This window comes from Corvus cornix, chromosome 2, assembly GCF_000738735.6.
Source record: "Corvus cornix cornix isolate S_Up_H32 chromosome 2, ASM73873v5, whole genome shotgun sequence".
Lineage (NCBI taxonomy): Eukaryota > Metazoa > Chordata > Aves > Passeriformes > Corvidae > Corvus > Corvus cornix.
The window spans coordinates 80,428,358-80,441,830 of NC_046333.1; the positions used below are offsets into that span (position 1 = coordinate 80,428,358).

General features: G+C 38.6%; 1 protein-coding gene across 11 annotated transcripts in view; it reads left to right on the top strand.

Annotated features, from left to right (window-relative positions):
• The window catches only part of CTNND2 (catenin delta 2), a 655,093-nt gene that overhangs the window by 220,140 nt on the left and 421,480 nt on the right, over positions 1–13,473 (top strand). The window contains exon 1 of one of the 11 annotated variants that reach the window (XM_039571883.1): positions 132–374. The exons of the other annotated variants lie outside the window; for them this stretch is intronic. The gene's annotated coding sequence lies outside the window, so the exon portion shown is untranslated. Of the gene's footprint in view, positions 1–131; positions 375–13,473 lie in introns of those variants that run through there. 11 annotated transcript variants of the gene reach the window in all.

The following is a 13,473-nucleotide window of genomic DNA, read 5'->3' on the forward strand; positions in this document are numbered from 1 at the left end:
CGTTGCCATGGCGCCCTTTGTGCCCGCGGAGCGCCGCCCCCGGCCCGGCAGCTGCCGCCGCTGCCCGCGGCCCGGCCGCGCCCCCGCCCCCGCCCCCGCCCCGCCTCAGCGCACGGCGGCGCGGGCTGCTGTTGTTGTCGGCCGCCGCTGCCGCCGCGTTCCGCCCGCGCACGGGGAATGGCCGGCCGCGGGGTGTTTCCAAGTTTCTTTCTGGAAGTGTTAAAAGGAAAGAGAGAGGGAATTAGAAAGAAAAAGAGTAGAGCTGCTTGAGCTGCCGCTCCGGAGAGGAGGGAAAGTCGGCTCGGCGGTGAGGAGGCTTCCCAGGGCGCAGCTGAAGTGATTCAGGAGATTAATTTACAAGTGGGCGACAAAAGGTAAAGCCTTAAAGATGGATCGCTTGTGTGAGATGGAATGGGAGCTTTCGTAGAAAGGTTTATGACTTGTTTTAAAACGTCACCTTCGAATGTCTTACGGATGTTTTTCGACTTCAAAATGCTGTAAGTCTCTTACCCAAGAGTAAAAAGGTAGTATAATTGGCCAGATTTTAAGAGTTCACATTAAAGGCAAGAAAGTAAATGTTACTCTTCAGTACCTTATTTCCCCCAAATGCCTCGTGTTCTTATTCAGCAACACTTGATTTGACCGCGGTTATTTGTTGATGCAACCCGTCTAAAGCAAAGCTTTAAGAAAATCAGTAATTTCACTGAGTTAAAATAATTCAACCAGCCGATCTTCCTTGTGCAAAAATGTATTTCTGTAGATGCGTGCTTTTGAGTTTGCAGACCTGTTGCTTTGTACTTTCACCCTAGAAAATGTTCTCAGTAAAGTACCACATCAGCTGTAGTGATATCTCTTTTCCGATCACAGTTTTAAGTAGGTGAGAACGGGATTTGCATTTTTTGTAATTATATTGAGCCTTTCAGACTTTGCTGAGCTTTTCAGGAAGATTTTTTTTTTTTTAATGCGTCAGCTAATTTGAAATTCATTACAGATAGTAAAAATAATGCATGGTTATGACCTGCTGGTTTCATCTGGTGCTGCCCAAGTCCCAGGGAAATGTGGCTGACTATTCAAGGGATTAAATAAATGAATTTCACGTGAGAGTAAGTTGTGTGGAAAAAGTCCCGACATCCTTCTTTGACACAGGTCTGTGTACTTGTTGAAGTAACAGTTCAGTGGTTTGATCTTTTAGCTGAATTAAGTGAAATACATAAAATATAAAAACAAACCACCCTTCCCTATGTCTAGTACTCTCTACCAACAACAGCAACAAAGCTTTTAGAGCATATTGTTTTTCTGTATTATTCCTGACTCAAAACACTGCAGGAATGTGTTTTTGTGGAGTAATACTGTTTACTAGGTGACTGCATTTGTGAGATCAAAGGAGAAACACGTATCCTCCCAAAGTCCATAATGAATAAAACTCATGACTTTGAGGGAACTTTTTTTCTGATATAGTTCGTTTTTATCAGTTAAAATAGGAAACAAGAGATTGTCTAGATCAAAATGTTGTAACTACCCAATGTTAAGCTAAGTGCTGGGGGGCTTTGTGGTGTGGGTTTCAGGGTTTTTTTTCCCTTTTTTCTTCTGGTAATCTATTTATCTTTAAAAAAAAATCTTTCTTCAGATGTACCCATCTTTAGTAGACCAATAGAACTACTGTAATTACTTCAAGATCAAATTTTTTTTCAAAAATAGTTTAGTAAAACAAATTTAATATTTGACTAGTGCTTAGTAGTTTAAGTGCTGTGTGCAGTTGATCCAAGCTTGTTCCTACTTCCAACTAGTCATTTTAACTAGTTTGTATCAACTAGACTGATTTTAGTAAGACTGCTTGTTACGTGGTATTTTTCAGTTGATTGTGGTGTCTTAAAGCATGCTCATTACTGTGGATTCTTTCAGTAGATTTCTAATTGCAGACAATGTAATTTTAGTGGCTTCTGAAGTCATGTGGAGAAACTGGCTATCTTCTTCCTCTCCCTCCTAAGATGTGCTGCATAAAGGCCCCAGCTGGTCTCAACTGTGGGAAGAACATTAAAGTGACTTAGAAACACTCATGAAGTGCTCGTGAAGCCTGTGGTGTCAGAGCAGTACCTGAAGTTGTTACAGCAGTTAATTCCAGCCTCCTTTTCTAAAGTCCTCTGAGTCAGATGTAGAAATAAAAATTCAGTGAAGTTCCTAATAGAGTGTGCTCTCAGTGGAACCTCCTGCGGTTGATAAATATTTCAAGAAGCTGAAAGTTAGTGATACATTTTAAATGCACTGCTAAGCTGAGATACTTCATGGTCCTTTGCATACACATTTGCATTATTCATTTGTGCTGTGCAGGTAGATAATGGGCCAAATCTATCTTTGGTATTACTCCACTGATCTCTGAGTAACTGAGCTAATTCAACCATATGTGTACATCTTGCATTTTGGAAGTCCAAGGCAAAATTGGAATTACTTTGGCGATTTTATTATACAGATAAGAGTTGTTTCTATACTAACTATTAATCTTTGGTAGCTTAGGCATTTCTTCATTAAGATAACTGTAAGCAGAAGGTATAATTTAATTTTTCTTCTTTTTCTGAAAAAAACGCATGTTTAGTGTTTTATTTGCTGAATCTGAAGTGGCTGAGAGATGTGATAAACCAGCTTTCTGTCACTGGTAAAAATTCATCCTAATAACCTACTAACGTAGAAGTTCTTCACACACTTCCTTGTACCATGATACACTCTCTCCGCATGTTTTAAGGTCTTCCGTGTCTGGGTCCATGCTACTGATGTGCTTGCATTTGTGTGTATGCAAGTATGCAAACTGTACATATGTCTGTATTTTAAATAACTAGGTACTTGCTTTAGCTTACAATGAGAGGCAGAGGTAACAGAAAATGGAAAGCCTTGATCTGTCAGGATGCACTAGATTTAAAATACTGACACTGGGCAGGTCATTCAGATGGCAGAGTATGTAATGCCTTTGATGGAAGCTACTATCCCTACATTTAAATCTGTACATGAAAGAGGTTATTGTTTGTGGGGGACCTTCCCCCCTTTCCCCCCTCTTCCCCCTCTTCCCCCTTTCCCCCTTTTCCCGATGTTGTAGATATTTTAATGACAAATTGAACTCTTTAATTTTAAGATCCAGAGAGATCCTTTCAGAAGACCCTTAGCATGGGGTTCATGCTATTATGAATACTTTCTGCCAGAGATCAAGGCCTTTATAATGGCATTCTCAGAATGCTCATGCCAGTAATTGGCTTTTGAAAAAGCTAACCTGAAAATTAAAGGAGGAACTGGAGGAACTTTGTCCTCCCAGCTGTGAAAAATATGAAAAACATCTCTGTCAGTGTTGAATGCTACAAAAATGTGCAGTTTTAGGAAGAAAAAAGTAAGTGGAAACACAACTGCATGTCAGTAGTTGAAGCAAGGCTCTACTTAGTGCACCCTGTGTCTAACATTTTCTAATGACAGTGTGCACAGCCAGGTATCCTTCGTTTGATCACAGCACAGTGGAGCAAATCAGAACCTGGGTTAAGACCAGTTCTAAAAGTTTTATTCTCAGTGGAATGAAACATGTTGAAGCCAAATAACTTTCACAGCTTTAGCAGCTGTCAGAGAAGCTCAGAGTTGGGACACCTCTCTCTGTTGTGCTAAGGGAGTCTGTAAAAGTCTATTGAGACTGCAATAAGCATTTATTGACATTTTCTTCTAAAACTATAGCCAGAGAAATATTATCTTTTTGAACTGTTGAGCAATTACATTAAATTGTTTGGTGATCACCAGACACTCAGATGTTTTTGCTTTTTTTTCTAGTGCTGGCATCAGTTTTCCTGGTAGTAATGAATAATGATTTTTTTTTTTTTTTTTATTTTTTTTTTAAAGAAAACTTGAGTTCTTCTAAATAGTATTATGACTGAACAGATGCGCACCATGTGTTTGAGATACTTTGATTGTGTAATAAATAAATTAATACTGATTATTGCTATTCTCTTAGCTTTGTGCAAGTGTTGTGTAAAGATATGTACATGTGGAGTGATACCAAGCAGTCAATTTGGAAACTGAGGGCAGAAGATGCCTTTGCTTTCTAGTACATACAGGTTCTTGTTCTGGCAGATGCTCAGGGCTATTTCACCTGGAACATGTACCCGTTCCTTGTGATGTTTGCATGCACAATGGCTCGAAGAAGATGTTGGTTGCCGTGGTGGGAAAAAGGCAGGCTGCTTGTCCAGCCTACTGCATGGCCCACCAGACTACATATAAGTAACAGAATCTCTTCTACAGCCTTGGTTGTCCAGTTGCTCATTTCTATTTCGTGAACCCACTGCACAGGTGGAATCTGCAGTTAATCTGAAGTCTAATAAGTTCGTGTTTGCTTTTCTGTGTTTCCAACTCTTTCAACTTTCCTTAGCTGACAGAGTCCATGAATGTGCAAAAGGGACATGCCAAAACCTGATGCAAGTCTCTTGCGTAGAGAATTAAAATGACTGCATCATGAATAATATCAGAGGGGTGTTGTTGACTGAGATGTAGAAAACAATATAAAAGTGAAGAGGTAGTATTACACACTGGTAGTTTTTTTGCTGTTAGTTTAATGGCCATCTTCAGAAGGATCAGTATTTTATTGCTGAGCCCAGTCTCGCATGAACCTTCTAATCATACTTTTATCTTTTAAGGGTGTTGAAACTGTTAGTTGTCACAAGATGGCCTTTAAGCAATGAAAAAGTCAGCCTGTTGCTGGAAACTAACTTAGAAAACCTAAAATATTCTTCTAATGCAAGATGTGGTTAATTTTCAATAAAAAAAGACAAAGAATTAAAATAGAAGGATAGCAGAGATTTTTTAAACAAACAAACAAACCCCTCCAAACCCCAATAAACTGTTTTGCAATTTTTTTTTAATTTATTTTTTTTTAAGGTTACAGTGCTACATGTCTGCCCTGCCCTGATTTCAGGTTAGATTTCTTTTGGTTCTACAGTTGACTGTCTCAATTAGCTTTTTATGTGATAAAAATTGAACAGTCAAATTTCAAATTGAGAGTCAAGCGTGCAAATGGCTCTGTGACAACTTTCTGTGAGGAGCGGGTTTTCATCTTTGTCCTTGGTCTGTGCTCCTTTTCTCCACTTCAGTCTGCACAGTGGCTCTGTTGTTTTTCATTGTCTGTCTTTCTGTGGCATTCAAAGCCATTATGTGTTCACAGCCCTATGCTGCTGGGCTATGACTCTTTTTAAATAATTCCCACCTAATTGATACTCAGTCACATGCGTAAAGTCCTGCAAAAAAGCTCCTGTCAGCTCAGTCCCTGCCATTAGCTGGGGAGAGAGATGCTCCTCAGTTCTCATGTGAAATTCCAAGCCATCAGGGAGGGAGGTTCGTGGCTGATGAGTTAGAGGAAATATTTTTAGTGATTTGTCTCTAGTATTTTTTTTCTAATGAAATTGATGATACTCAGTCAAAACCAGAAGTTCTCAGATGGTTTAAAATGAGGTATCAAGATCTGCTGAAATTAGTGGAACTTGGCTTACTTATTAGGAGGTAAGTCTGTGTTGGGTTGCCTTATGATACCCTTGAAGTTGTGGAAGACTTGCCTGAGCTGATAGAATCCCTGTGTTTTGTTGTGCTCTTGCTGAAACTGTTACACGACTGCTTTAAGTAACTGCAGCCATAGTAAACTACACCACATCTTGGCATATCCTGTGGAGGAGGTGAAATGTCACCAGCTTAATCTGCGTAAATTGTATTTGAAAGCACGAGCTCGGAAGGATGTAATTAAAAGAGGAAAGAAAGTCATATATAAACTGCAAAAGCCCTTGGGCTTTCCTAAATAATTTTAAAGCATCCTCACCATATTTGTTCCCTTCTAAAGAGTCATAAGGTTAGACATTGCACTGGAAGGGTGTGTGCTTGACATACATAAAGTTTCAAGCACTGATGTGTTTTAGGTTTAGTTTTAACCAAGCACAGATGTCTAAAAAGTCATTTCCAGTGAATGATTTGCTGGTGCTAGGATCTGATGAATAGCTTGCGTTCCCTAATCTATTAATTGAACAAACATACAGAAAAGAATTTAGAGCAATTTTATTTTAATATAATTGTTCCCATGTGAGATTAATGCTACATATGAGTATTGAGTAACTCCAGTGTTAATATGTCCTTCTTCATGAGTTTTGTTCTGCCTCAGTTCACTGTAAACCTGTAAGCTCTTGTCCAGCAATGATTTGTAATTTTCATCACAAATAACAGACTGTGTATTCAGACCAAAATATGAAATGTATTTGCATTTACAGAGGTGTAAAGTTTCCTTCAGCACTAGCATAAGAGTGTGTATAGATTTCTCAGTCATTTTTGTCATAGGAGTCAGGCTTTAGATATGTCTTGGATCCACTTTTGAGGCAGTCAGGTTATACCTCCATTCTCCCATTACTACTCTCCTGATGTGCTGGCAATCCATGGGTTTGGTTTGGTTTTTTGGGTTTGTTGTTGTTTGGTGGGGTTTTTTTGTCTGTTTGTTTTTATGACCACTGCTTTAATTTTGTTTCAGAGATGAAATAAGTACCTTGTTCGCTTGTCAACTGTAATGTTGTAATTGCTCTGGGTACCCTGTGTACTTTGTTTCTAATAAATATTTACCACCAAAAAAAAAAGTTATTTATTTTTTTAGTACACCTATAAGTGGGGTTTTTCAAGTGCCATTGCCCCTCTTAAACAAGCTTCTGCGATTGTTTTAAAGCCCATGTACATACACATCCAGTACTGAATTACATAAACAATGATATCAAAATTAGCCATGTCCAAATTAGCTCTGTATTTAAATGGGAACATTATCTGGAATATGCATCTATGTACTCTCTCAGTGCTCTTTGCACAAGTTGCCTGTCTTTGAAGAGTGGTGTTTCACACAACATTATTCCTATCAAACTGTTATTTTCACAGTACCTTTTACTTTGACAATCTGTTATTTTCACTGTGTTTAATAGTAGTTTGAAGTATATTTTTAAATTAGTATTAAGTTTTCATAATGAACCTGTGCAGCACATCATAAATAAGTTATTTCTAATATTGTAGGAGCTGCATGGCTCATACTGTAAATTTTGTACAGTGAGAACTTGCTGTAAATCAGACACATGCTCCTTGATTCAGTTGATGGAGTAGACCAGAACTTCATTTGCTTGGTAGCTGGAGTTCTATGCTGAAGAGCTAACAACACTAAGTCACAGCTTCAGGGAGGCAGGTAAGGAGAAGGGGGAAACAACAAATGAAGTCTTAAAAGGTGCTGGTGATGTTTTTCATTTGGACATCTTTTTCCTGTGGACTATGGCAGTACACTATGTGCTGGATTACCTGAAAACATTCCTTAAAAGTTACAGGATTTCCTTTAATGGATAAGCTCCTGTGATAACAGCTTCTTCACACTTGTATCTTTATGCTCTCTTCTTTAGCCTATCATGACAGGATTTTTTTTTTCAAATGTTGTCAGTTTATTCATGTGTTGGTGATGACTTGCACACAGACACAATAGCATTGCTTCAGAGCACATGCATTACACATGTGAATTTATCTCTTTGCAGAAAATGTTACCTGAACTAATATTCTGGAAACAGCGGGAGTCTACTTCAAGTATGAGAAACTATATTTATAGCCTTGCCATCTGGAAAGACACAAGGCATCTCAGCCTTGTGAACGTGCTTGGTGATGTTTGAGGAAAAATAGAGGGAATAAATTTGGCTGTGGCTCCTTTGTCATCCATGTTCCTGCACTGCTAACATGAAGACAGAAGTGGAGGTGTTTTACAGGATAAGATGCTTACTGTTTTAAATAGTAGCAAAATTCGACATACTTTGGAGTGTAAGCCTTTGCTATGATTTGTAGACAAGTTACAAAGCAGCCGCCTGTCGCTTGCAAGTGCTCACAAGTGGAGGACAGCCCCTTACAGTGCAACTCGAGGCTGTTTCTGTTACTACCTGGATGATCACATTCCAGGCTAGTAAGTTGGCAGCATCTGAGCTGAAAAATCTTGACATCCCTGACTTGAGTTTGCACTTCTGTGCTTTTCTAGAGAGTAAAATCCAGAAGCAACTTGACAAGTTTGGTTAGTGTGCTAAGCAGCCAGTGTTTCTGGGAGCCAGGTGATGTTAAAATCAGATTGGGGTTGTTTAAGTGTTCATGTGCTTGAAAGTGTTTTCATGGTTGATCTCAGATGGTCGAGGAAGTCTCGGGCAGTTGGGAGGGTGTCTGTTCTGGCAGGCTGCAGGATGTCCTTACTTCCATTGGGTCTCCTGGCTCTGAGAGGTGTCTCCCGTGGCTTACGCAACTTTCAGAAATGCGGTCTTTCTTTGTCGTTACTTTTTCTTTGCTTTTTTCCTCAGGAGGAATTGGTACATTGGGAGAAAACAAGTACAACAGTGATTCCAGCAGTGCTGCACAGCCTTCTTTCTTCTCCCAGACTTTTGCTCTGTGTTCCCTCCTGCCATTCTGTACTGATGTGTTATGTATGGGTCTTACTGCATTCTCGAAGAGTTCTCTGAGTTAGGGGTATAACTTTCTTGTCTGATTTTATGTATTGAACCATTTTTAATGTTTTTCATTAGGAATTGTGTGTCTGAAAAGATAATGAAATTCTGAGTTCTTTTTGAGTTACTGAAATGGTTAGAAATTGCATGTATGGCTGTGGTAAATGCAGTATTATCTATAGGTGGACTCATTTGTTCTAAAACAGGAATGCAGCCATCTGAATAAGGCTTCATTTTGTCTATATATGCATGAAGATTAAAGTGGGTTTTGCATATTCCTGATTTGCTTTTTCCAAACAAAATGGGATTTATTTGCTAGTTTATTTTAAAATTTCAGATATTATTGAATCCTACTATTAGTTAGTGCCCTGCTATCAGTCACAGTTTTGCATACTTAAAATCTATGACATTATTTGACTGTCAGTGTATCTTTATGCTGCTTCCTTTTGTAGTGTGTTCAGGGGCTACTGCATGGCTTCAACTTGGAAAGTCTGGAAGCAGTAATCTCAACTGTTTTCCTATTCTTACTTTTAGTTCTTTGGCATCTGTGTTATAATGCCTTAAAATGGAAATAAGCTTGGATAAATGTAAAGGCAGCGTCCAGACACTTGTTTCTGGAAATAACTTCCTTGGGTTAGTAAGTTGTACAGTAGGAGTGGCTGGGACACAGCTGCAGGATGAGTAGATAAAGAAACTGCCTGGTTGGCTGTGACCTCCAGATAGACTCTGGATATCTGTTTAGACAAACTCTAAAAGTCCTTATGATTAAACTTCTTACTGTGCCACAGCCTCCTAATGTTATCTTTTAACATTTTTAAGACAGGAAAGAGACAGAACCTATGTTTTAATTAGTACTGACTCTTATAAAACAGCTGTCCATAAAATCAGTGAGATTAATATTTGGACATAGGTACATTCTCCAAGCTCTTACACAATCTACTTGTGTAGATTCCTCTCTTTTCTTCCTTTAAATGTCTATTTTTTAATATTTGTGGAATGCTTTAAAAGAATAATTAGCCATTTTGTTATTGGAAGGGAGAAATCAGGTGCAGGTTTGAGGCTTGGGAACTTGGCTTGTTATGATTGATTTTTCTGAATGGCAGAGTATGTTTATTAAAAGAACCTAAACACACTCTTCCATCTAAAAATCAGTATATTTGAAAAGGAATTTGGAAAAAATTGAAATACAAGCATTGTGAAGGGATTGAAAATGTTTCTGGGAGAGTTTGGCAGCACTGTCCTTATTGTTTCAGGGTATCTTTGTATCATGACATAATTTTTTTTTAATATATAAAGGAATTAATGTTCATTATGATTTTTGTCATTTACCTCATACTGATTTTAGTTGAAATCTTGAAGCATGCATTAGTAAGGCACAATATAACTTTGAAAAACAGGGGTTTTTTTAGTTAGTTTGAAAACTAATTTTTAAAAAAATCAGTTTAAAAACAAAATCAATTTGGCTCAGTTTACCAAAACATGAGCAGGATTCAGAAACAGCTTGTTGGCTGAGCTCAACAGCAGGAGAAGCTGTAGTCGATCAGTTCTGCCCTCTTCAGCAGGTGTAATACCATTTGATGGAAATTGCAGTACATGGTTTCAGGGGACATGTGGATAATGTGTCCAGATGATAGCAACATCAACAAAGTATAGAAAAAAACATGGGCAGATGTTTGGCTTATTCTGTCTACATGGTTACATGTACTTAAATTCACTGTAATGGAGTTTATCTACTGTCATGTTGTGGTTTGCTCTCTTACAAAGAAGGATTTTATGGCAGGCTGCTAATCTTGCAGAACAGTTCACCTGTTGCAGCAGCCATATTTTGCAGCCTTAGCTGCAGGATTTTTTACCTTTTTTTCAACCTTTTTTTTCCCCCCTACTCTTTCTTTCCAAACATATTGAAGTGCTAGGTTTGGCTACAGTGGGATGAATTGCTCTATTGTTTTGACATACAGCAGGGTATTCTTGCAGTGAGACTGGATACTTCAGACCTTCACAGACAGAAGAAGATAAATTGCACACTTTTGAAGTGTCACCCTTAAAAAAAAAAAAAGAAGCCTCTAGGTTTATCTGACTGAATAACTTTTGATTTTTGTTTTCTGCTGTGTGTGACAGAAGTATAGTTAATCCTGAAATTACTGAAATAAAATGTTGGCTAAACTTGATCTGTGGAATACTAAAATATATCAATAATTACTAAAAATATTTAGACAGATGATTAACTTATGAGTCATTGTTCTTCAGATCCATTTATGTATAATTAAAAGTGTTGGTGTATCCAGCTATTCTGTAATCAGGAGATCCTGTTGGCATGAGTAGAGCATCCTGTGTCTATTATCTGCTCCTGTCTCTTTTCATTCCCACTACTAGAACTCCTTAAAATTCTAGATCAACACAGCTTGCAAATTTAAATTCAGTGCTTTGTAAGATTAATTCAAAAATGTATCAAACTATAATTTTGAAGCTGATGTGAGCATTTAAAGAAAAAGGGCTTTATCTCTTATTCATTTAATGCAGCATGAAATTAACATCTGAATCAAACAGCAAAATTTTAGTAAATAAGATGCAGCATTTATTATGAGGCCTCATTATTCCATGTGCATAGTAATACTTTCAAAGTGTAATTTTTTCTTCTTCCTAAGCTGCTCAAAATGTTTCTCCCTGTTTTTCAACACGGCATTGTGTGTTGGTGTTTGTAATTAGATCATTTGCATACAGTCATTGTCATTAAAAAGTTAGCATTTTTTAGTGGTTACAGTTGTCTGAGTTATCCAAAGCTTTCTCATTTAGAAATATTTGAAATTGTAATTAAGGTCACGTAGTTTTTATGCTAACCATTATTTTCAGTGTTATTTCTCACATGACTGCTTCTCAAGCTTAAGCTTGTTTCGCTGTAAATAATTTTGTAGTCTCCATTTAAGTGGGATTCTAACTGTATTTTTTTAGGGATCACTTAGTTGCAAGTTATTTACATGAAGTACTGTATCCAGAGCCATGTGTACTCAGTTGCTGTGGAGGCACCTGTCATCCTGTCTTCGTAGGAAAGTGATAGTCCAGCATGGCACCAAACGTGCCCAAAGCAGTGGTGTGAAGAAAATTTGCTAGCAGGTACAAAACCTGTGTCACTGGATTGAGAGATGAGTTCTGTAAATTCAGGAAAGGAAAGTAAAATCCTAAAAAACCCCAAACCTATCCACTTTGGGTTACCTCCAGGAGGTTATGTTCCCCTCTGTCCAGTCCTAGCAATCAGCAAGTTGCCAAACTTCATAAAGCAATTAGGATTGTCCATAGAGGCTGTACCTTATGCGAGTACTGAGTCTGAAAGGGCTCCCTGCCCTTCTCCTGTATGAAAGGTGAGCTGGAAGAAAAAAAGGTAGAAACTGTTTGCAGTGTTTGTGAAGCGCTTAAAGAGAAGGAAACTGATTTATAAGGGTTTAATTTTCAAATTCCTCCTCTTTAAGTGGTATTACACTGTTGGAGGAGTTTGCTCTTCCAAAAAAAAGACATGAAAAGTGGTTAGAGACACTTTATATTCCGATGATGCTGTCAAAGACATCCCAAATATTGTTGCAAGGTTTCTGCCCACTTTTCATGAATGTATTCAAGGGAGGGTATGCTGTATTTCTCTCTCTCTGTTTCTCTCTTTCTGGCTATTCTCTGCATTGGATATGAGCCAGAGAAATGTCTTTCCTGGTCAATGCAGTCTCTTGTTTGAGGAAATGAAGTAGAGTGCATCCCATTAAATTATTTCTTTCATTCTAATTTCAGTGACTTTGCTTTTGGAAAGGATACACACTTTGCCAGCCATGTAATAAGAAAAACCAGTCTGTACTAAATAGAAATCAAGCTTTAGGAATGGGAAAGTAACACAATAATAAGAAAGCTTCAGTAGTGGTGAAATTTGGCTTAAAAATCCTGACTTCGGTACACTAAATATGTACCCTTCCTTTTTTAAGCCAGTGAGAATCTTGCTCTATAAATTTTCAGCTCTTGCTAAATCAGTTTGATACCACATTTTACTTGTCACATGATTGGATAATGTAAAATACACAAGGAATAGACAACAGAACAGGTCCAGAAAGTTAAGTAGCTTTTCTTGTATTCTTGCAGTTTAGCATTGCAAATGCTTCTGGTACTTGTGTATTCCAGTCTGATGAGACTCTCCTCGAAAGGGTCTGAATCCAAGGAGCCAGACTTACTCAGCAAAGAGACTTCTCAGGAGTATATCCAGTGAAGCTCTCAGAGTAGGGAAAGTTAGTGTTTTGTATGGCACAGGCTATTTAAATTGGAGCATCTGTGAACTGAGAGGAATGAACTTTGTCAGGAAAAACAAGCTGGGCCATCTATGATCAATTCAGAAAATAAAACAATATTCTCTCCTATTGGTATAATTGGACATCCTATCCATTCCTAGCCCTCAGGCACACTAGGAAGATGTTACACCTCTCACACTGGTCAGATGGAGAAAAATTCTAGAAAATCTCCCTTTTACTGCAGAAGTGTTCTTAGAGGGAGAGTCATTTTGATGGCACCAAAAAAGTTGCCTAGTACAGTGTTCCTGACAACTGTCTGGTCAAATTTTTCTGCTTCTGGGATGACGTGTTTGCCTCAGTAACCTTGATAAGGTTAGTTTCAGATAGGGCTATGCCCAGTAAGTTCATGCACCAGTACATGCTGGGGTCAACCCAGCTGACAAGCAGCTTTCCCAAAAAGGCCCTGAGGCATCCTAGTGGACACCAAGTTGAAGATGAGCCAGAAATGTGCCCTTGTGGCAAAGAAGACAGCCAGTGTCCTTGGCTGCCTTAGGAGGAGGAGGAGTGTTGCCAGCAGGTCAAGGTAGGTGATCTTTCTCCCCTGCTCAGCACTGGTAGGGCCACACCTCAAGCACTGGCTCCAGTTCTGGGCTTCTTAGTTCCAGACAGATATGGACATATTGGAGGACGTCCGCTGAAGAGCCACCAAGATGATGAAGGGACTGGAA